The 23221-nt window shown below is 44.7% G+C and overlaps 1 long non-coding RNA gene across 1 annotated transcript in view; it reads left to right on the top strand.

Moving 5' to 3' along the window:
* Positions 1-6301: 6301 nt before the first annotated feature.
* LOC127575383 (uncharacterized) overlaps positions 6302-23221 on the top strand; it is a 54418-nt gene continuing 37498 nt past the window's right edge. Inside the window, exon 1 of the long non-coding RNA XR_007957044.1 lies at positions 6302-6455. This is a non-coding gene — a long non-coding RNA (uncharacterized LOC127575383). The remainder of the gene's footprint in view (positions 6456-23221) is intronic.

Below are 23221 nucleotides of genomic sequence, written 5' to 3'. Positions count from 1 at the left end.
ATGCGATAGTTGTTTTCAAAGTTATGACTTTGTTTCATAAAGTGGAAAACAATCCCCTTAAAAAGGAAATACCAACATGCAAAAAAAATGCACTTCCAGAAGTGCCAAATCACTCCAAAAAGCTAACCACCCATCTTTTGGTTCCCAACATTTACTCCACCTAGCAGTTATATTTTTCTGAGACAGTGGCTAAACACTCCAGGAGAGTGGTGCAAAAAACAAGATGCTGGTGGAACTCAGCTGGTCAGGCTGTAATTGTGGAGGGAAATGGACAGTCGACGTTTAGGTCCAGAACACAGCATCTGGTTTTCTCGCTCCAGATTCCAGCATCTGCAGTCTCTTGTGACTCCAGAAGAGACCGCTGATGAGACTAGAGACGGAATTAAGTCTCCCCACCTAAGGAGTAGGGAGCACCACAAAGTTCACCATTGTTGATTCCTGTCCCGTGAGGAGGTTAACCAGACTGGGGCTACTCACTCAACAATTTAGATGAATATACTGTGATTTCATTGAAATGTACAAATCTCTTATGATGTCTCCCATGGTTGAGGAGTCAAGAATCAGGGCTCATGTCTCAAAATAACGGATTGGCTATGCAGGATGGACTTGAGGAGAAATTTCTTAGCCCAGAAGGTAATGAATCTTTGGAATTCTCTTCACAAGAAGTCTGTGGGTTGAATTCATGTCAGTGATTGCTTGATTTTTGGATATCAAGGGAATCAAGCTATATTGGGTTAGTGCAGGAAACAGTGGCAACAGGGCAAAAGATCATTCATGATCTTAGTGAATGGGAGTGAAGATGCAAGAAAGTGAATGACACGGTCCTGCTTTTATTTCATATGCTGGGCCTCATAGCTCCAGTGACCCAGGTTTAATCCTGATCTCCGGTGCTGTTTGTGTAGAGTTTGCACATTCTGACTGTGACCATGTGGGTTTTGCCTGGGGTCTCTGGTTGCCTCCCGCCTCCCAAAGACATTCTGGTCACTGTAAATTGCCTCAAGTGTAGGTGGGTGTCAGAAGAATCAGAGTGGAGTTGATGGGCATGTGGGAGTGAATGGGTTACAGGGAAATAAGCTAGCAAATGGGATTGATGGAACTGGTCTAAGAGCCAACATAGAGTTAATGGGTTGAATGGCCTCCCTCTATTTCATAAGGAAATATAAGAAGTATGAGAAAATAATTGTAGGAGTTAAATCTTTCCTAATTCCTCATGGCCAGTAACATTGTAAGCATATTTGGAATATTTCCCCTTATCTTTAATTGAGCAATTTAGTCATCTCATTCTTCACGTCCTGTTATTTCTTAATATAGATTATTTCACAGAAATGATTAGCCTGTTTTGCTTATAAAATACTTCTGATGAGTCAAAAACCTGAAAGAAGAAATTATTTTATGAAAGCTTAGCCATACAAAACAATTACAGTTTTCTACATTGAAAACGTGGGTTCTTCACACATCCCAAGCTCATAGGATCTTGTTAAGTCAACTTGAGGTGTCCTTGGCTGGAATGTTTTATTTTGCTGGTAAGCAATTCAATTTAAAAAAATTAAATATTCAACAGTATTTTGATTGTCATGTTTAGTTCAGGACTGATGAAATGTTTAGAAAATACAATTAAGTTCTATGTTTATTAATCAATGCCAAACATGCATTTCAAAGCTGCCTTCAGCTACTGTCTACTCATTACTTGAGTTTAGAAGCAGCCTTCTTATGCATAAACATCTGTATGTATATTAGAGTTTTGCACGCTGCTGACAGAATTTCTTGTGTGTGTTAAAAACACTGAAGATTTCTAATCTGCTTTATTCTAAATTTACCTTATGACTTATTGTTGAGAGGATCTAATGATGTCATTGTATTACTCAGATTGCACGAGACCAATAGGCAGCAGCATGAAGGCGTTTGCTGATTCACTCAGACAACGCTGCCCTCTTCTGACAGAAGTGATTCTAATAAATGAATGATTTCATTTTAAAATCTTCACATTCAGGTTTTTATTCATGTTTTGCTCTTTTACTTGTTTCTTTTGCATTGAAATATAGGAAATATTAGTGGGAAAAAAATCAAAACCAGAGAACTCAGTGGATTTAAATCTCCTGCTGTTTGATTGTAAGGTACGTGGATGCATAGATAACCAAATGGTAAGGTAACAATGCTGACATATAAACCAGGACACTGAAGGAAACTTATCTTTTACTGTGTATCTTAATTCCTCGTGCCCACAGAGTATGCAACTTCAAATTTTCTCACCTGATTGAACAACAGAACCAGTATCTAATGTTATCTAGGCAAATTAACTTATATTTAAACAGTGAATAGAAGTTTCCAATTACAAATTCCTGGATACAAAGTAAAAGCTTTCACCCACAAAATAACAATTAACAGAAATCTCAACAATAAAAAATTCTCCTTCAAAATTATATGGTAGAAGCTACTATAAAAATGAAACTAGCAAAATGTTCAAGGTTGGTAGGTTAGTTGGCCATTGTAAATTGCCCTTAGTGTGTAGGTGAGTGGGAGGAATTGATGGAAATGTGGGAGAATAAAGTAGGATTATTGTAGATAGGCACAAGATGGTTGGTGCAGGCACTGTGGGCCAGAGGGCCTGTTTGCTTGTGGTTTGAGTCTACGGCTCAATGAATATCTCCAATTTGTTCCTTATGTTTGGGTTGCTTAAGATCAGTAAAGATGCTAAAAATGGCTCTGAAGTTACTTGGGTTTTTTGATGAATTTCTGTTGTAATGGGAATGTACTTTACCAACAATTTAATGATTGGATACTGGGACATACCTGGTTCCCCTAGTTTTTCTCCAAGTAATTGCAGTGTTCTCGAGGTCAATGTGAGCCAAAACTTTCCGTGTGTGTGTTCATTAACATATATTAGAAAATATATTACAACATGATAAAGAGGAATCTTTCTATTTGTATCAAACCTCAGTGTGGGAGAATGCTTGGGAAAAGTTTCAGTTAGCTGGCAGACCTAAGGAAAGTGGGCTTCCAGGAAAGGTTGTGTCCTCATAATATGACTTTTAATGAAAAAAGAAATCACCAGGAATATGGATGAGGGGAACTTGGTTGACAGTACCTGGACTTTCAGAGAACTTTTGATAAGACACTATATCATGGCTTGAGAAACACAATGATGCTGGAGGAACTCAGCAGGCCAGGCAGCATCCATGGAGTCCTGAAGAAGGGTCCTGACCTGAAACATTGACCGCCTGCTTTCCTCCACAGATGCTGCCTGGCCTGCTGAGTTCCTCCAGCATCATTGTGTTTTTCATGTCGATTCCAGCATCTGCAGTCCTTTGTTTCTCTTATATCATGGCTTTCTACATGATAACATTTGGTGAAATTAGTGGTCATCTAATGGAATGCATGAAGTATTGGTTCAACTCCCATTGGCAGAAAATAAAAAGAAATAATTGGACTTCTATAGTGCCATTGACAGGCCTAGAACCAGAAGGTCTTCTACATCATTCATAAAATGTATAGCAATGATGCTGAACCTGTGACTTCCGTTCATAATGCACCGAACTTAACCTAACACAACATAAGTGAGGCAGACTTGTTGCCAGCATCAGCTGATACGGCAGAAGTTCTTTACTTTTCCATTTGCAGCTAGGACAAAGTTGAAACAGAGATTTCTGAAGTTGAGAGGAGTTTTCAACACAACTTCTTTTGTGGATTGAGCTGAACTTCATGATATTCTATGAAGCTCATAAATAGGGTTTCCATTTGTGCCAGATACTAGATCACCTATTTAAATGGAGGAAGAAGATGAGAGCAGCATAGAAAAAAGAAGAGAGAAGGGGCAATGTCATAAGACGACTAAACAGGCAAAAGAGGAGCTACACTGTGAGGTCAATTTTTAAGCCAACAGCTCAGTTCTAGCAGCCATGGAGTATTTGATTCATTACCACCCATGGTTTCATTCAGTAACCATTCATCAAATCACCAGCACGGCGTAAGGAGGCCTGAACAGTTAATCCAGTCTGAAACAACAGCGAGGCAGATGTGCAAGAAGACCATTTAGTTTAATGCAATGCTGAGTTTCATAAAATGCAGAGTGTAATGAGCAGTGACATATACAGAGGCACCCTGCACAAATATAAATGATGTGGAAGCTGTCTGCTATTAATATGCTAAACTTTCCTTACAGAAAGTGGTACAGATCCATCAAGTACAAAGTGGTAACATTTCACAGATTTCTTTGCTCAAATAAAACTATGAATGCTTTTGTTATCCAATTGAATATATTGGTTTAAATAAGTCCCTCTTTTCCCAAATGACAATTTTCTTCCAGAGTAACACAGCAAGACTTATATATGTACATCGTTAATATAGTTGCATGGAATGTGAAACCATGTTTCTCTTTCACTACTCCCTGTTTTTCCCAGATACTGTACTTAAATCTTCCCTTCTTACTCTAATTGCAACCTAAGAATCTATAACACACAAGGTGGTTTGCTGAACCTGTGGAACACAATCTTGTATGATTAGCACAACTCTCTTCTTAAGGCAGCTTGCTCCTGGGAGGGAACTACAGGTCTGCTGATGGCTGCATCTATGGAGCTTAGACAGTCTTTAACTGCCTTTAATGTTAGGCACTTGATGCCATGAGGGAGAAGTCAGATGCCTGACATGTGTCACAGTCTTGAAAAATGTAGGCTTATGAAGCTTGTTCCACCTGTGGCTGCACAATTTCCTGGATCAGTGCCAGTGGAATAACTTGACTTGGTATAATAATTGGATCCTGAAAACTCCAAGAGACAGCAACATGCACCTCAACCCATAGTATCTGAAAGGCAATATGAAAGTTACCGGCACCTTGTCTTACACTGCCACCAGTCACTGGTTGTCTTCCTGCAGACAATGGCTGCAGATCCCAATGAGACAGTCACACATACTTTAAGACCTGAAGTGAAGAAAAGATGCGCCCAATGTCAGCACAGGCTTGTACTCCATTCCCACCACAATAAAGCCCTCATGCTATTCACTTCCCTAACTGCTTACTGCATCTGTACATTGGCTTTTGATGAAACCCAGACAGGAAGGAGAAGCAAATAAGCGGGAGCCAATCGAGAAGAGCTGTTGTGCCTCTCCGCTGTTAACCCTCAAAAAGGAGATATCGCAGGCAATACAAGATCCAACCATTGTTGAAGCAGTGACCAAAGGCAAGGAATAATCAGTTGATGTCATGGTGTCCTCCTCCATCTTCCTCACTTCCTACTTACCTTCATCCCATTCTCTCTTTTGGATGACAAGCTGTGGATGATGTCCCTCTTAATTGCCTCCTCCCATTATCAGAACTCACCCTGTGCCTCTGTCCTTTCAGATATTCTGAAAATGCAACTTGGCCAGACAGTGGAGGAAACCCAAGAAGACAGCGATGAGAACGTCACGATCATTAATTTTCCTCATGAATGCCAACTCGCAAATTGAATCTGCACGTAGGTTAGGAAATAGCACAGTGGTAAGAACTTGATTCGATTAGACATTGTACAGGTGTTCTGTAGCCAAGTCCGGGACTAAGGATAATGCAGGTGCCAGTGCTACAGTGGAATGAGGGTTTACGCTGCAGAGGGGTTTGACTGGGGAAGGTTACAGAAGGTGATTGACAGGTGTGCACAATGAAATGGCTGGTGCATTGGAAAGCCTGCCAGAAAACTAGCATTTATTATTAGGGTCTGGCATCATCCTAGCACTGGGCTTTATGCGCAATATGGAATTCATATTTTCCAACATGGAAGTGGTGGCCAATTCTGTCAAAGTATTTACCATGAGCCTGTATCTGATGGCCAATAACATGGACTTCATTGCAGAACAAACAGCTCACCAAATGTCCGAGAGCCACAGTGGAAACTCTGATTTCTGTCATGCGAGATCAGTTTGATGCTGGACAAGCTCAGACAGGTCTCAGTCAAGCCTGGCTCACTGTAATGCCTGTCCAGAGTGCTGCCATTAAACTCGCAGATATGAATTACTAATTTTCAAAGAGACTTACAACATTTCACAAAAGTCGGGGAATTGGTCCTACAGTAGATTACTCGTACTTCCGTGGCATTGTCCCAGCGGAATGGTTGTTAGTCCATGGAACATGCACTTACAACTTAAAGCATGTTCTGATGCCTGAGGTTAAGGGAGGACATTGGCTGGACTGTCAGCTGAAGCTGCAAGTTGACAGAACTGTCACCAAATCAGAGTGCAATTCATGATTTGCATTCCCTGCATACTTCCAGTGGATTTTGAGTGTGGGTGCACTAAACCCTGAACCAAGAAGGCAGCTGATTCATTTCACAGCAGGAGTTTGCATACATGCCTGTAATCCACTTTGGAATTCTAAGAACATTCATCACAACTAAAAAATAGGTGACAGTGAATTTGATTTACTACCTTACTACCTTCTGACTGGAGTACGCTGCCAACTAAAGCAGGCTGATACTGCCAAGATCTCAGTAAGTAAAATATACTTTAATTAAAGCATGTTTAAATCATTTAAACATATTTTTATTAACCACAATCTATTGAAAGTAAACTAATCCACTATTCTGCTTTCTTCCTTTTTTAGTGTACGTTTCTACCTTAACATAAAAGTCATTGATAGTTTACTTAAACAATCTGTATTCTGAGTTGTCCTCTGGGAAGAGAGTTATGAATTGTTGATCCTGCATCACTAACATCATGACTAGATTGTGTTTTAAAATGTTATTACCATAGGAGTGCACAAATGACTGTAAGGTATTGCAGGCCCTGCTTGTTTAAGAGAAATCATGAATTGTTTAATGGCAAACTAATAGTATTGCTGCTATCAATATGAAATGATTAAATAATTGTTATTGCAATATTATGTTCACTGAGTTTTGCGTGATTGATTAGCACAGAGGATCCTGCAGTTTGAGAAAAATATCAAAGATTTTATTTCGAAATGAAAGAGAATTGCATTCCTTTAATTAACTTAATCAGGAAGGTGTATTCCACAGACGCAGCAATTAAATATGAATGTACAACTAGTCAAATACTAAAATTCATAAGCATATTGTATCTGTGGCCTCTTCAATAATATGTTGATTGGTTTGAACTTGGTCAGTATGAATATGATAATAGCATCAGTGACTTACTGTATGGAAAACCAACACTTGGTGTTTCATTTTTATTTTAAACATCTGCCTCATTAAATATCTGTGGCAAAGATACTGACCTGGTGCTGACGAGGTTGAATCCAGCAGAAGAAATTTCAGCTGACACACAGAAAGATTAGCTGTAGACCTCAAGTATTTAAATCCTATTGCTAGTTATTATCTAAAAGCAAAAACTGCAGATGTTGGAAATCTGAAAAGAAAGCAGAAAACGCTGGCAATACTCAACAAGTCAGGCAGCATCAATGGAGACAGAAACAAAAATACCATCGTACAGGTCTGGGCATTCTGAACCTCATTATATTATAATCCGTTACAGGTTCAACACTGTTTTGGACATAACTTTTTGATCTCCATATGGCGTCAGCCATTCACCTCAATTCAGTAAAACTTACACCCAGCTTGCAGCTGTTCAGGGTTTGCAAAGATCGTTTCAGTCCTTTCTTATTTCATATTGTCTTGGCAACAGCAGGGATTTAGATTCAATACCGTGTTGAGTCATAGGTCTTTCAATTCCCTTTGCAAAGTTTCAGTTGAATCAGCATTTACCTTGGTGACAGTCAATTCAAAAGTCCAGGACTGGAATTGGCATTAGGTTTTAAAATGGAATCAAAGGCTGACGTGTGCCCTATCCCACTTCACCACAGCAAGGGAGTAACAAATGTAAATGAAGTTGTTCCAACCCACTGAATACTCTCCAAAAGCAGGCAAAGTCTGCACAATCTTTGACCAAGTCAGAAATATATTAGTGACCTGTATGGTCAGACTAAATATTCAACCAACTATATCTTATGAGATGATTCTCAAACCTGTGTAGAAACACTATCCTTTCCAGAGGCAGCTGTAAGATCTTATTGTACAATTGAGTCTTACCACTGCCAGTAAGACCAGTGCCAGCTCCTTTAGTTGGCAGTAGCTCTATAAAGGAACTGGCACTCTGGCTGCCGGACGAGCAAAGAGACACCCTAGAGGCTCATCTGCCAGCTTTCTGCTGAGTGGCAACAGTGCCAAAGGCAGCAAATGCTGCCCGCCACGTCTTCTGGCTCTGAGCAGATAGAGCACTGAATCCTCACAATCAGGTTATCAATGGTGCTTCTCTGCATTGCCAAAGGCAAGCATGATCTAGCAACCAGAAAATGAAAGTCAGTATTGTGGCTTTAAACAACTGCCAACGAAAAAACTTTAAGCAGAACAACAAAACTAGTATAAAAAAAGATAAAAGAAGTAAAGGATCTGGAAATAAAATTTCCTTAGTAGTGTTCCTTAGCATGTGCCAGAGGTGCATTTCACTAATTCCCTGCCTGCTCAAATAAATTGCTTTCCAAGTGCAGTGAATAGTTATGTATACCAGACTGGCTGTTCACTTCCATTGTTCTTGGTTTGCATTTCCAGAATGCTGTTCAGTTTTCTAAAAGCTGATTAGGCTTTCTTTTTCATGGAAATGTGTCCCTATAGCTCTTCCATAGTCACCATCTGTTATGCTTTGTTTGAGGCTCTATTGCAAAAAAAGTTCTTTCAATGTATATGGAATATTATTTGACTACATGCTCTTGATTCTGCCAGAGAAGAAAGGCAGCCTCTACAGGACAGTATATTACGTGGAGGGGAACCTGCAAGTGGTGGTGTTCCCATGCACTTGCTACTCTTGTCCTCCTCGATGGTAGAGGTCAAGGGTTTGGGAGGTGCTGCCAGAATAGCCTGGGTGAGTAATTGCAATGTATTTTGTAGATGGGACCTACTGCAGCCACTGTGTGAGGGTGATGGAGGGAATGAATTTCTAGGGCATTGATAGAGCAGACTGCTTGTCCTAGACACAGTCAAGCTTCTTTTTTATCGTTATTCCAAAATAAACTTTATTTATGATAAAAAACAAACTATATACAACAATAAAACAGCGCAAATCTTTACATTCATGTACGGATCAATCATTAGTGTTACCTTTTTATATAAAAAACACAGCACTGATACCACTCGTGTGGCTCCCTGGGGTGCTGCGCCAATTCCGTATTTAAGTTGCTGGTGGGGCACTCATCGAAGTATTTCATCATGCTCCTGACTTGGCATGGTAGTGAAGTGGTTAGCATAATGCTATTATAGCGCCAGCGACCCGGGTTCAATTCCGGCTGCTATCTGTAAGGAGTTTGTACGTTCTCCCCGTGTCTGCGTGGGTTTCCTCCGGGTGCTCCGATTTCCTCCCCATGCCAAAAACGTACGTGTTAGGAAGTTGTGGGCATGCATGGCAATATTTGCAGGCTGCCTCCAGAGCACTCAATGCAAAATTGATGCATTTCACTGTGTGTTTCGATGTACATGTGACTAATAAAGATCTTATCTTGTGCTTGTAGATGGTGGAAAGACCTTGAGGTGTCAGAAGATCTGCCAAACGTCATAGGATACCCACCCTTTGACCTGCTCTTGTAGTCATAGTACTTATGTGGCTGGTCTTGTTGAGTTTCTAGCCAAAGGTGATCCCTTATGTTATTAAAGGTGGAGTCTTAGAGATGGTAATGCCATTGAATGTCAAGGGTAGGTGATTTGATGTGGTGGTCATTTGGTGGTACAAATGTTACTTGCCACTTAATTAGCTCAACCCTGAATATTGTCTGGATCTTGCTGCATGCAGTTATAGGCTATTTCATTTTCTGAGGAGTTGCAAATGGAATTGAACTTTGCGCAATCATCAGCAAACGTCCCTATTGTTGACCTCATGATGGAAAGAAGGTCCTTGCTGAAGCAGCTGAAGATAGTTTGTCCTGGGACACTGCCCTGCAGTGAAATCCTAGAGCTGTGATGATTGACCTCTGACAACCACAACCATCTTCCTTTGGGTGATGAACATCTCCAGTCATTGGAGTGTTTTCACTGTGATATTTGTAGATATCAAGAGAGAGGATGTGTTGGAGCTGTTAGAAAATATTAGGACAGATAAGTCCCCGGGGCCTGATGGGATATTCCCCAGGCTGCTCCACGAGGCGAGGGAGGAGATTGTTGAACCATTGGCTAGGATCTTTGAGTCCTCGTTGCCCACGGGAATGGTACCGGAGGATTGGAGGGTGGCAAATTTGTCCCCTTATTCAAAAAAGGTAGTAGGGATAATCCAGGGAATTACAGACCAGTGAGCCTCAAGTCTGTTGTGGGCAGGCTGTTGGAAAGGATTCTTAGAGATAGGATCTATGAGCATTTGGAGAATCACGGAGTGATTAGGGACAGCCAGCGTGGATTTGTGAAGGGAAGATCATATCTCACAAGCCTGATAGGATTCTTTGAGGAGGTGACCAGGAAGATTGATGAGGGTAGTGCAGTAGGTGTGGTCTACATGGATTCTAATAAGGCATTTGACAAGGTTCCCTATGGTAGGCTTCTTCAGAAGGTCAGAGGGCATGGAATCTAGGGACACTTGGGCAAGTGGATTCAGAATTGTCTTGCCTGTAGAAAGCAGAGGTTTGTGGTGGAGGGAATGCCCTCGGATTGGAGGGCAGTGACTAGTGATGTCCTGCAGGGATCGGTTCTGGGACCTCTACTTTTCATAATATTTATTAATGACTTGGATGAGGGGGGTAGAAGGGTGGGTTAGCAAGTTTGCAGATGACACAAAGGTTGGAGGTGTTGTGGATAGTGTGGAGGACTGTAGGAGATTGCAGAGGGATATTGGTAGGATGCAGAGCTGGGCTGAGAAGTGGCAGATGGAGTTCAATCCGGAGAAGTGCGAGGTGGTACACTTTGGAAGGACAAACTCCAAAGCTGAGTACAAGGTTAATGGCAGGATTCTGGGTCGTGTGGAGGAGCAGAGGGATCTGGGGGGTTCATATCCACAGATCACTGAAATTTGCCTCACAGGTGGATAGGGTAGTTAAGAAAGCTTATGGGATGTTAGCTTTCATAAGTCGGGGGATCGAGTTTAAAAGCTGCGAGGTAATGATACAGCTCTACAAAACTCTGGTTGGACCACACTTAGAGTACTGAGTCCAGTTCTGGTTGCCTCATTATAGGAAGGATGTGGAAGCGTTGGAAAGGGTGCAGAGGAGATTTACCAGGATGCTGCCTGGTTTGGTGAGTATGGATTATGAGAAGAGACTAAGGGAGCTAGGGCTTTACTCTTTGGAGAGAAGGAGGATGAGGGGAGACATGATAGGAGTGCACAAAATATTAAGAGGAATAGATAGAGGGGACAGCCAGCGCCTTTTTCCCAGGGCACCAATGCTTAAACAAGAGGGCATGGCTTTAAAGTAATGGGTGGGAGGTTCAAGGGAGATATCAGAGGGAGATTTTTCACCCAGAGAGTGGTTGGTGTATGGAATGCGCTGCCTGGGGTAGTGGTGGAGGCAGGTACACTGGTCAAGTTCAAGAGATCGTTAGATAAGCATATGGAGGAATTTAAAATAGGGGGATATGTGGGAGGAAGGGGTTAGATAGTCTTAAGCGAGGTTTAAAGGTTGGCACAACATGGTGAGCCGAGGGGCCTGTATTGTGTTGTACTGTTCTATGGTTCTATGGTTCTATTCCCATTGTCTTCAGTTTTACCAGGGATCCCTGATGCCTTATGGTCAAATGCTACCTTGATGGCATTCTCACCTCACCTCTGGAATTTAGCTCTTTGGTTATGTTGAAATCTGGAGCCAAATGGTTCTGGCAAAACCCACAGTGAGCATAAGTGAATTGGTTATTGTTGAGGAAGATCCTTTGATAGTGCTGTTAATGACCATTTTGCTGATAATTGACAGAAGACTGACAAGATATTGATTAGCTCGATCGAATATAATAAAACAGGTCATAAGTGAGGCCAGAAACGAATTAGGTTTTTTCAGGTATAAAATTAAAACTCACTCTGAACCCAATCCAACCATGGCCAATCCAAAACCAACCCAAGCCCTAATTCTTTTTATAAAACAAACAGAAAATGCTAGAAACACTCAGAAGTCTTTGGAGTACCTGGACAACAGCAAAACATAACGTCAGGCTGCTGATTGGACTGGGGGAACAGGATAGTGTCCAGGTACAAGGATACGAGCTCCGTGGGGCAAGAGCATGTGGAGACAATAGGTCTGCCAGGACAGTCCTTCTTGTGGATTTTGGGGAGGAGATAGAAGCGGGCAGTCCGAGGTTGCAGGATTATCATGTTGGTAGCTCTCGGGTGGGGGGAGATCTCCCAAGGTGATCAGGTCAGTGGTGCAGGAGATAATGTCCTGGTGGTCCTCGGTGGTATCATGGTTCAGGGATAGGTAGGAGGAAGTGTCCTAGAGTTGGAGGTATCCTCGTCCCTGGACACTATCCTGTCCCCCCTGGTCCAATCCCTTCCTACCTATGTCCGTGACACATCACACGCTCTCCAACTCTTCCATAGCTTTAAGTTCTCTGGCACGCACAACATCATCTTCACCATGGATGTCCAATCTCTATATACATCCATTCCCCATCATGACGGCCTCCCTGCCTTCCACTTCTTTTTTGACCAAAGACAGAACCAGTCCCCTTCCACTAACACTCTCCTCCACCTGGCTGAACTTGTCCTCGCCCTATACAACTTCACTTTTGATTCCTCTCACTTTCTACAGACCAAGGGCGTAGCTATGGGCACTTGCATGGGCCCAGCTATGCCTGCCTCTTTGTTGGCTATGTTGAACAGTCTCTGTTCCAAACCTACTCCGGCCCCATTCCTCAACTCTTTCTCCGCTATATTGATGACTGCATTGGTTCCATCCCTTGCACCCATGCGGAACTCGACAGTTTCATAAATTTTGCCACTAATTTTCACCCTGCTCTCCATTTCACTTGGACTATCTCTGACACCTCTCTCTCCTTCCTCCATCTTTCCGTCTCCATCTCAGGAGATTCCTCATCCACCAACGTCTTCTACAAACCCACTGATGCCCGCAGCTACCTCGATTACAGCTCCTCCCACCCTGTCTCTTGCAGGGACACTATCCCGTTTCCTCAATTTCTCTGCCTCCGCTGCATCTGCTCCCATGATGAAGCTTTCCACTCCAGGACATCTGAGATGTCCAATTTCCTTTCTAACTGAGGCTTCCCCTGTCTGTAGTTGAGAAAGCTCGCAACTGTATCTCTGCCATTTCCCATAGCTCTGCCCTCATCCCCACCTTTCCCAGAACCAGAAGGGACAGGGTCCACCTTGTCCTCACATTTCATCCCACCAGCCTATGTATCCTACACATCATTCTCTGCCACTTCTGCCATCTCCAACAGGACCCCACCAGCAAGCATATCTTCCCCTCCCCACCCCCTTCTGCCTTTCGCAGGGACCGTTCTTTCTGTGACTCCCTAGTTCACTCCTCCCCATCCACCCATCCCACTCCCACCCCGGGAACTTTCCACTGCCCCTGCCATAGGTGCAACACCTGCCCCTACACCACCTCCATCACCTCCATCCAGGGACCCAAACAGTCCTTTCAGATGAGACAGAGATTCACCTGCACCTCCTTTAATATCATCTGCTGCATTTGATGCTCCAAGTGTGGCCTCCTCTACATTGGTGAGACCAAATGCAGACTAGGCGACTGTTTACCAGAACACCTGAACTCTAACTGTAACCGGACCTGCATCTCCCCGTTGCCAGTCACTTCAACTCCCCCCCACTATCACAGATATGTCAGTCCTCGGCCTCCTCCACTGCCAGAAGAATTCCAAGCGCAAACTGGAGGAACAGCACCTCATTTTCTGTCTTGGAACCTTGCAGCCTAATGGCATAAACTTTGAATTCTCCCACTTTAAGTAATTCCCATCCCACTTCCCCACAACACCCCCCCCCCACCATGCTTCTTCTCTCCCTTCCTAGCTTATCTCTTTTTTTTACCCTTTTATCTCTCCTTACCTTTGACCCATCCCCCGGTGGATCTGCTCTCCCCTCCTCCCTCGCACCTGCCTATCGCTATCTCTTACCTGCATCTACCTATCATTACCTTGTGCCCGCCCCACCTCCCCTCTTTTGTCTGCCTATCACTGTTCTGCTTTCCCCTCCTATATACTGGGCTTCCCCTTTTCCTATCTTCAGTCCTGAAGAAGGGTCCTGACCCGAAACGTTGACGGCCTGCTTTTCTCCACAGATGCTGCCTGGCCTGCTGAGTTCCTCCAGCGTCCTAGTGTTTTTCATCTAGATTCCAGCATCTGCAGTCCTTTGTTTCTCTGCTTATTTATCACTAGATCAGTCTAGTAGAATGTAAATAGAGGAAGATGGGTGTAGGCAGCAAAGAGAGAAAAACATGATAGTGTAGCGGCTGCTACCGCGATGCGAGAATAAAGACATGAGTCTGCAAGCTGTGGAACAAGACTGATTTATTTACCCGCCTTGTGCGGGCCTTTTAAGCCACGCGGTTCCCGCCTTCCGAAAAAGGAAATGACGTACGTGCTACGTCGTCAAAATCTTTTCGTGCGCGCGGGTTCTCCCTCATTGTTCAAGGAAGACGAAGGCCCAGAGCCATCTTGGGCCCCACCGCTCCGACGACACGCGCCCCGACCACCGAGCCGGTTCACCTGCGTGGATGGTGAGTCGCCACACAACCCCCTCTCCCCCAGAACCAGAGATACGGTCCCCAAGGTTCACGGGCTGTGCTAACCGTTGCTTAGGTGATCGGCCTCTGCATCGTGGTGTTGGGACCTCAACAGGTTGTTGTAGGTCTAAATGGGCCGGTTTGAGGTGGTCCATCATGAAGACTTCTTCCTTGCCCCCAGTGTCCAAAATAACGGTGGACCCATTATTTCTGATGACCCGGAACGGTCCCTCGTATGTTAGTTGCAATGGTGCCCAGGGCGTGCCGCTGTTAACGAAAACGAACTTACAGTCTCGTAGTTCCTTGGGCTCACAGGATGGGGACTAACCATGTCGCGAAGTGGGAATCGGTGCCAAGCTGCCGAGCCTCTCGCACAGTCTTTCCAGGACTGCCGCGGGTTGTTCCTCTTGCCCCCTAAGGGCGGGTATGAACTCCACTGTGACGACCAGGGGTGCACCGTACACGAGTTCAGCCAGTGAAGTGTGGAGATCCTCCTTGGGTGCAGTGCATATGCCGAGCAGGACCCAAGGAAGTTCGTCGACCCAGTCAGGACCTTTCAGGCAGGCCATCAGGGCTGATTTCAGATGGCGTTGGAAATGTTCTACCAACCCGTTTGACTGAGGGTGGTAGGCCGTGGTGGTGTGCAGCTGCATTCCTAGCATGTTCGCTAATGCAGACCATAGGCTGGAGGTAAACCAGGTGCCTCTGTCAGAAGTGATGTGGGCTGGAACACCAAAGCATGAGACCCAAGTTGTGAGCAGCACCCGGGCATAGGAATCAGTCGTGATGTTTGAGAGACGGGTTGCCTCTGGCCACCTCGTGAACCGGTCCACGATGATAAGGAGGTACCGCGCTCCTCTTGAAACTGGCAGGGGACCAACAAGGTCAACATGAATGTGGTCGAACCTTCTACGGGTAGGTTCGAACTGCTGCGGTGGGACCTTGGTGTGTCGTTGGATTTTTGATGTCTGGCAGTCCAGACAAGTCCTGGCCTACTCACTGACCTGTTTGCGCAGGCCGTGCCAGACAAACTTGCCAGCAACTAGTCGGACAGTCGATCTGATGGACGGGTGCGCCAACCTGTGTACCGAGTCGAAAACGTGTTTCCGCCAGGCTGCAGAAACTATAGGGCGGGGCTGACCGGTTGCAACGTCGCAAAGGAGCGTCCGCTGACCTGGGCCAACTACAAAATGTTGGAGCTGCAGGCCTGAGACTGCGGTTCTGTAGCTGGGCAGCTCGTCGTCAGCTTCTGTGCGTCTGCCAGGGCCACGTAGTCTACACCCAGAGACAGGCTATGGATGGTCGGTCTGGAGCGTGCGTCAGCAATGACATTGTCCTTTCTGGTGACATGTTGGATAACCATTGTGAACTGGGAAATGTAGGACAAATGTCGCTGCTGGCGGGCTGAACAGGGATCGGAGATCTGAGAGAAGGTGAAAGACAATGGCTTGTGGTCAGTGAATGCGGTGAAAGGCCTGCCTTCCAAAAAGTATCGGAAATGCCGGATTGCCAAGTACAGCGCTAGTTGTTCTCGATCAAAACCATTTTATTTGTGTTTGGGTGGCCTAAGGTGCCTGCTGAAAAATGCCAAGGGTTGCCAACGGCCTTCGATTAGTTGTTCCAGTACCCCACCGATCGCGGTGTTGGATGCGTCCACCGTGAGGGTGGTTGGGACATCTGTCCTAGGGTGTACCAGCATAGCAGCATCTGCTAGGGCTTCTTTGGCCTTAATGAAGGCAGCCACGGCCTCGTCATCCCAGGCGATGTCCTTGACCTTGCCAGACATCAATGAGAACAAAGGTCGCATGATATGGACTGTTGCAAGGATGAAACGATGGTAAAAGTTGACCATCCCAATGAACTCCTGCAGGCCTCTGACCGTGTTGGGACGGGCAAAATGGCAGATAACGTCTACCTTGGCGGGTAGGGGTGTTGCTCCCTCGCTGGTGATTCTGTGGCCGAGAAAATCGATAGAGTCGAGTCCGAATTGGCACTTGGCCGGGTTGGTAGTGAGGCCGAAATCACTGAAGCGGGAGTACAGTCGGCGGAGGTGGGAAAGGTGTTCTTGGCGGATATAGCTGGTGATGAGGATGTCATCTAAATAAATGAACACGAAGTCCAGGTCGTGGCTTACCGCGTCCATCAGCTGCTGGAAGGTCTGCGCTGCGTTCTTAAGGCCGAACAGCATTGGAAGGAATTCGAAGAGGCCAAACGGAGTGATGAGCGCAGTTCTGGGGACGTCGTCAGGGTGGACCGGGATTTGGTGGTATCCCCAGACGAGGTCCAACTTGGAGAAGATGTGGGCCCCATGTAGATTCACCACGAAGTCCTGGATATGAGGGACGGGGTAGCGGTCTGGGGTGGTGTCATAGTTCAGCCTACGGTAGTCGCTGCAGGGCCTCCACCCGCCGGTGGCTTTGGGGACCATGTGCAGGGGCTGTCTCTCTGACCTGCGAACGATCCCCAGCTCCTCCATGCGGCGGAGCTCCTCCTTTGCCAGGCGGAGCTTGTCTGGAGGTAGTCATCGTGCTCGGGCGTGAAGGAGTGGCCCTGTCGTAGTGATGTGATGTCGCACCCCGTGCTTGGGCATCGAATTCGTGAACTGAGGTGCCAGAACCAATGGGAACTCGGCTAGGAGCTTGGTGAACTCGTTGCCAGACAGGGAAATGGAGTCCAGGCGCAGGGCTGGTAAGCTGGCTTCTCCCAGAGAGTAAGTTTGGAAGGTTCTGGAGTGCACTAGCCAGTCACTTGCAGGTCAACTAACAGGCTGTGAGTCCGGAGGAAGTCGGCTCCCAGGAGTGGCTGGGCAACGGCAGCAAGTGTGAAGTTCCAGGTAAAACGGCTGTCACCCAATTGTAATTGAACAGTACGGGTACCAAAAGTCCGTATTGTTGTGCTGTTTGCGGCTTTGAGGGCGGGTCCCTGTTGCCTGCTACGAGTGTCGCGGCCGGTCGGGGGTAAAACACTGACCTCTGCTCCAGTATCGACAAGGAAACGATGCCCGGACTGCTTGTCCCAAATGAATAGGAGGCTGTGTTGGCAGCCAGCCCCCATAGCCATCAGCGGCGGCTGGCCCTGGCGTTTCCCTGAAACTTGCAGGGTGGGCGGCATCGACAGGCCTCCGCACCCCACCTCTGATGGTAGAAACATAGCTAGTCGTCAGTGTTGTCGTCTGTGTTTCTGGGGTGTGGTCGTTTGGCTGCTGGGACTGGCTTAGGCAGGTGTTGGGCACACGGTCTGGCGATTTGGCCGACAGACAAACTGCTCTCGCGTTTGGCCTTCCACAGGACATCTGCCCGGGCAGCTACCTTACGTGGGTTGCTGAAATCGGTGTCGGCCAACAGCAGGTGAATGTCGTCGGGCAGCTGTTCGAGGAAGACCTGCTCGAACATCAGGCAGGGCTTGTGTCCCTCAGCCAAGGCCAGCATCTCGTTCATCAGGGCCGAAGGAGATCTGTCCCCCAGACCATCGAGATGAAGCAGGCGGGTGGCACGCTCACGACGGGAGAGGCTGAAGGTCCGAATGAGAAGGGCCTTGAAAGCCGGGTACTTGCCTTCCTCCGGAGGAGACTGGATGAAGTCTCCAACCTGGGCAGCTGTCTCCTGGTCCAGGGAGCTGACCACGTGGTAGTACCGTGTGGAGTCGGAGGTCATCTGTCGAAGTTGGAACTAGGCTTCAGCCTGGTCGAACCACATGCGGGACCGAAGCGTCCAAAAGGTGGGCAGCTTGAGTGCCACTGCGTCGGCTGCTGCGTTGTCATTCATTGTGGGTCCAAAATCTGTTTGGACCATCGGGGTCACCAATGTAGCGGCTGCTACCGCGATGCGAGAATAAAGACACGAGTCTGCAAGCTGTGGAACAAGACTGATTTATTTACCCGCCTTACGCGGGCCTTTTAAGCCGTGCGGTTCCGGCCTTCCGAAAACGGAAATGACGTACGTGCTATGTCATCGAAATCTTTTCGCGCGCATGGGTTCTCCCCCGTTGCTCGGCGAAGACGAAGGCCCAGCGCCATCTTGGGCCCCACCGCTCCGACGGCACACGCCCCGACCGCTGAGCCGGTTTGCCTGTGCGGACGATGAGTCGCCACTATGGAACTGTGAGCTGCTGAACATAGCAGTTGCTGGAAATCTGCTATAGAAAGAGAGTGCTGGAAATATTCAACAGCTGTGGAGAGAGAAAAACTGAGTTAATGTAACAGGTGAATGGTCCTGCACCAAAAGTGGTTAATTCTGATATAAACAGGAAAGGCTGGCTCCCTATCATTGTTGAATTCAATATTGAGTCCCAAGGGATGCAATGTTCCTAAGCAGATGTAGTGCTCTTCCTTGAGCTTACACAGGGCTTTGTTGGAACAACGTAGTGGACAAAAGACAGCGATGCCAGAGTAGGAGTTGGATGGAAAATTAAAGCGACAGGTGATGAGAAGCTGAAGGTCAAGACTGAATTTTCTGTATCAAGCTCAATTTGAAATTAACCATGTGAAAACAGCACCTTTAATGCATTTCAAATTTGAAGCCAAAAGTGAGGTCCCTCTTTTGCTAAGCTAATAGGATAACACAACTCAAGGAGTAACTAGTGATAGAGTAAAGATCAGTATCATTAACTCTTGCCTAAAGTTGCTGTTATAGCTTCTCCTTTATTTCAACTGCAAATTCTGCCTATGATTCCTAAAATACTAACATCTATCGAAAATAACGGCCTAACAGTATCCTTACCACAATGAACAGTTACTGTCATGCATCACCCTGACCCAAGGAAACAAAATCATTTCTTTCAAAGAGTGTTGAGTCTACGGAACTCTTTGCCTCAAAGGGCAGTAGAAGCAGAATCTTTAAGGCAGAGGTAGATTGATATTTGATCAGCAAGGAAGTGAAAGGTTACCACCGGTAGACAAGTGTGCAAAGTTGAGGCTACATTTAGATCAGCTATGATCTTACTAAATGGCAGAGCAGGCTTGAGGGGCCAAGTGGTTTACTCCTGCTCCCAGTTTTTATGTTCATATATCTATTTGTACGTTCATGAAAAAGACAAAGTGCATATCAAGTTTATTGTTGGTGTATTTAAGTGGTTCTAAGAAAACTGGATGCCGGGCACTCAGTTTAAATGAACTCAGTGGGCTTTGCCTTCGCTTTACTAACTTCAGGTGGTGTGATGTGTGGTGCATAATTGTGAGGTTCTGCATCCCCCATATTTCAGAGTGAATGAAAATGTTCAATTTCACAAGTATGTTCTGTGACTGATGGAATATGTCACTTGAATGGGTTCCAGCAAAAACCATGGTCAATGGAAGTCTTTTATTTTGTTCATTCATTTTTTTTCTTCATTCATTCATGACTAGAAAGGCCAGCATTGATTGCCCGTCCTTCAGTTCCCTTGAGCTAAGAAGCTTGCTGGCCATTTCAGGAGGCAGGTGGAAGTCAACCACATTAGTGAGCCTGGAGTCACATCCAGGCCAAACCAGGGAAGGATGGCAGATTTCCTCCCCTGAGGGATATCAGTGAACCAGAGGGGATGTTACAACAGTCTGATCATTTTGCATTTTTCATTGTTACTTGTTTTTAATTCCAGATTATTAACTGAATTTAAATTCCTGAGCTGCCCTGGTGGGACTTTGATTTGGGTTTCTATATTGAAAGGTAATATAATCATCAGAACATGAAGCTATACAGTGACGTTTTCTTTCCAAAAGTTCTGTGAGATGTCATCAATCTGAAACGTTAACTCTATTTTCCTCTCACCACTGATGCTGCCTGACACCATTTTTAGTTTCAAGTCCTTTCACCTTTACTTTGTTAAAATTGTCCTTTGCGACTCAGTACAGTATTGTTGCCAGGTTGTCAAGGCTAAAAAAAAGTTGTCTCCAGGAAAATAGAATTTAATTACACATTTTAGATGTAGTAAAGTCCAAGTATTTTAAGCATGCCATAATTTCTCTAATTTGACTATAAAAGAACTATTGTTGTACGCTGTAAGTTTTGCAAGTCATAACTCTGATCTCATCCTTTTGTTTGAGAACAGTTTCAGTTCATATAAGCAATCGGATTCCAAGGTGTGGAAGTCCCCACAATTCGGCGGGATTAAGGGCACACGGAGTAGTACTGAATTTTACTGATGTGGATACTTAATATACTTTGAAATTGTTTTCCATTGTCATATTACAAGCACCACAAAGGATTCTCAACTGCTTTTTGGTCAAACAACTGTCAATACCTGAAGTCACTTATTGATCAAAGTTCATGTTTTTGATTAGAAAGAATCTCGGCAACATGAGGTGACCTGTACTTCTGCATTCAATTGGCAATGATGCAAATTATTCAAAACATTTTTATCTTGGCTGTGAGTATGCAATATTAATTATTTAGATATTGTTGCTTGAATTGCCCTGATGTTGCAGATCAGTTACATGATGCGAACAATATGAGGTGACATTAATATTGATAATATTAAAAGAAAGAATTTCATTTGAAATCAAGTAATTATGGAAATGTCAGCTATAAATGCTTGGCATGAATCTTCCTACTGGAACAACACTAAAGTCAGGTTGATCATGAAAAATGGAGGTCTTTGCCTTGTGCAGAGTTAACACCAATATCTGACAAGCTTTGATTGACAACATGGGTTATTTGCAGAGGTTACCTTATAAAACAGTTTCACTTTGTGTTGCAAGCACGTTGAGGGTCAAAATACAATTCATAGCTTTGAAAATATGCATACATTTGAGCCACAAAAATGATTTTCTGTCAACTTCTAATGCGGAAGATGATCTATATTAGTTTTACAGAAAGTTCAAGCCTACCCTTACCTTGTGAACTGGCAAAGCTGAACTGATTGCAAAGCTCATTCAGCAGCCATCTCACGTTCTAGGACCAAAGCTTAAGAGCAGTTTTCAAGGTCAAATGGATAAATAACTTTCAACATTGATATTACCATTTCTCTTCCAAAGGGAAACAACACAAGATGTGGCATTTACAGAGAGCATGTTATGAGGAACTCAAATTTAATGCCCAAAAAGACACGGATTGTGTGGCTGACATTTGCTTTTTGAATCTGCACTTTCCACTGTTATGCCAGGATGTGTCAATACAGTGCAAACTATGACCAAGTTCATGTGCAAAATTATTTAGAAACTTCACAATCAATGAGCATTTCCCAATAAAGGAAATAAGCTCACTTGGTGCAACACACAAGATGCTGGAGGAACTCAGCAAGTCAAGCAGCTTCTATGGAGGGAAATGGACAGTCAATGTTTCGGGTCGAGAGTCTTCATCTAGACCGAAAGACGGAGGGGAGATAGCCAGTATAAAAAGGTAGTGGGAAGGGACCCAAAACGATGACTGTACATTTCCCTCCACAGATGCTGCCTGCACTGCACTCTCTCTGTAGCTGTGACACTTTACTCTGTACTGTTATTGTTTTTACCTGTACTACATCAATGCATTCCGTACCACCTCAATGCACTCTGTACTAACCCAATGTAACTGCACTGTGTAATGAATTGACCTGTACGATCGGTATGCAAGACAAGTTTTTCACTGTACCTTGGTACAAGTGACAATGATAAACCGATACCAATACCAATACCCGCTGTGTGCCTCCAGCTTTTTGTCTGTTGTTCCATATTTCCAGCATTTTCAGTCTCTTATGTCTCTTTGACAGTACTGTGTTTGAAGTGGAAGGCAGCATATGTGTTCCCACAAAATAAGGCAATGCATACCTGCACTTAACTAAGGAATCACAAGTTAACTAACAAAAGAAGAGTCAAGTTATGATCTTTCTAACGGTGCATGCTAGCCAGTGCAATAAATGACAAAAGATTTCCTGCAGGTTAGAGAGAGTTGAAGAATTTTCTCTGGTGCCATTCTACTGATCTTTACAGTGGGTCCTTCTTTGTCTGAACCAAGTTGGGCTTGATTGACAAATGTTTCAGTTTATGATAGCACAAGCCAGAAGCAAAATTTATAGATTATCAATATACTGAATACTTTCACATTGGTACAATAAAAATAACAGCTTTAAAACAAAATATGTTTAGAAATGTACTTTGTGCAGCTGAGTTGGCATTCCACCCTCAATGGTAGGGTTCATTGGACGAGTAGAATTAGACCTGCTGAGTTCTCCAGCATTTTGTGTACGTTGCTCCAGATTCCAACATCTGCAGAATCTCTTGTGTCTAAAATTCTGGTTGCCCCATTACAGGAAGGATGTGGAGGCTTTGGAAAGGATGCAGAAGAGGTTTACCAGGATGCTGGCTGGATTAGAGGGTATGAGCTATAAAGAGAGATTGGACAAATTTAGGTTGTTTTCTCCAGAGTTTCAGAGGCTGAGGGGAGACTTGATAGAAGTTTATAAGATTATGTGGGGCATAGATAGGGTAGGTAATCAGAATCTTTATGATATGATAAGATATCTTTATTAGTCACATGTTTCCCAGGGTAGAAATGTCAGGTACTAGAGGACATGCATTTAAAGAGAGAGGGGGAGGAGGAAAGTTTAAAGGGGATGTGCGGGGTAATTTTTTTTATGCAGAAGGTAGTGGGTGCCTGGAATGTGTTGTCAGGGGGAGTGTTGGAAGCAGATATG

Source organism: Pristis pectinata, chromosome 10, assembly GCF_009764475.1.
Source record: "Pristis pectinata isolate sPriPec2 chromosome 10, sPriPec2.1.pri, whole genome shotgun sequence".
Lineage (NCBI taxonomy): Eukaryota > Metazoa > Chordata > Chondrichthyes > Rhinopristiformes > Pristidae > Pristis > Pristis pectinata.
This window is presented reverse-complemented; position numbering and strand designations above follow the sequence as displayed.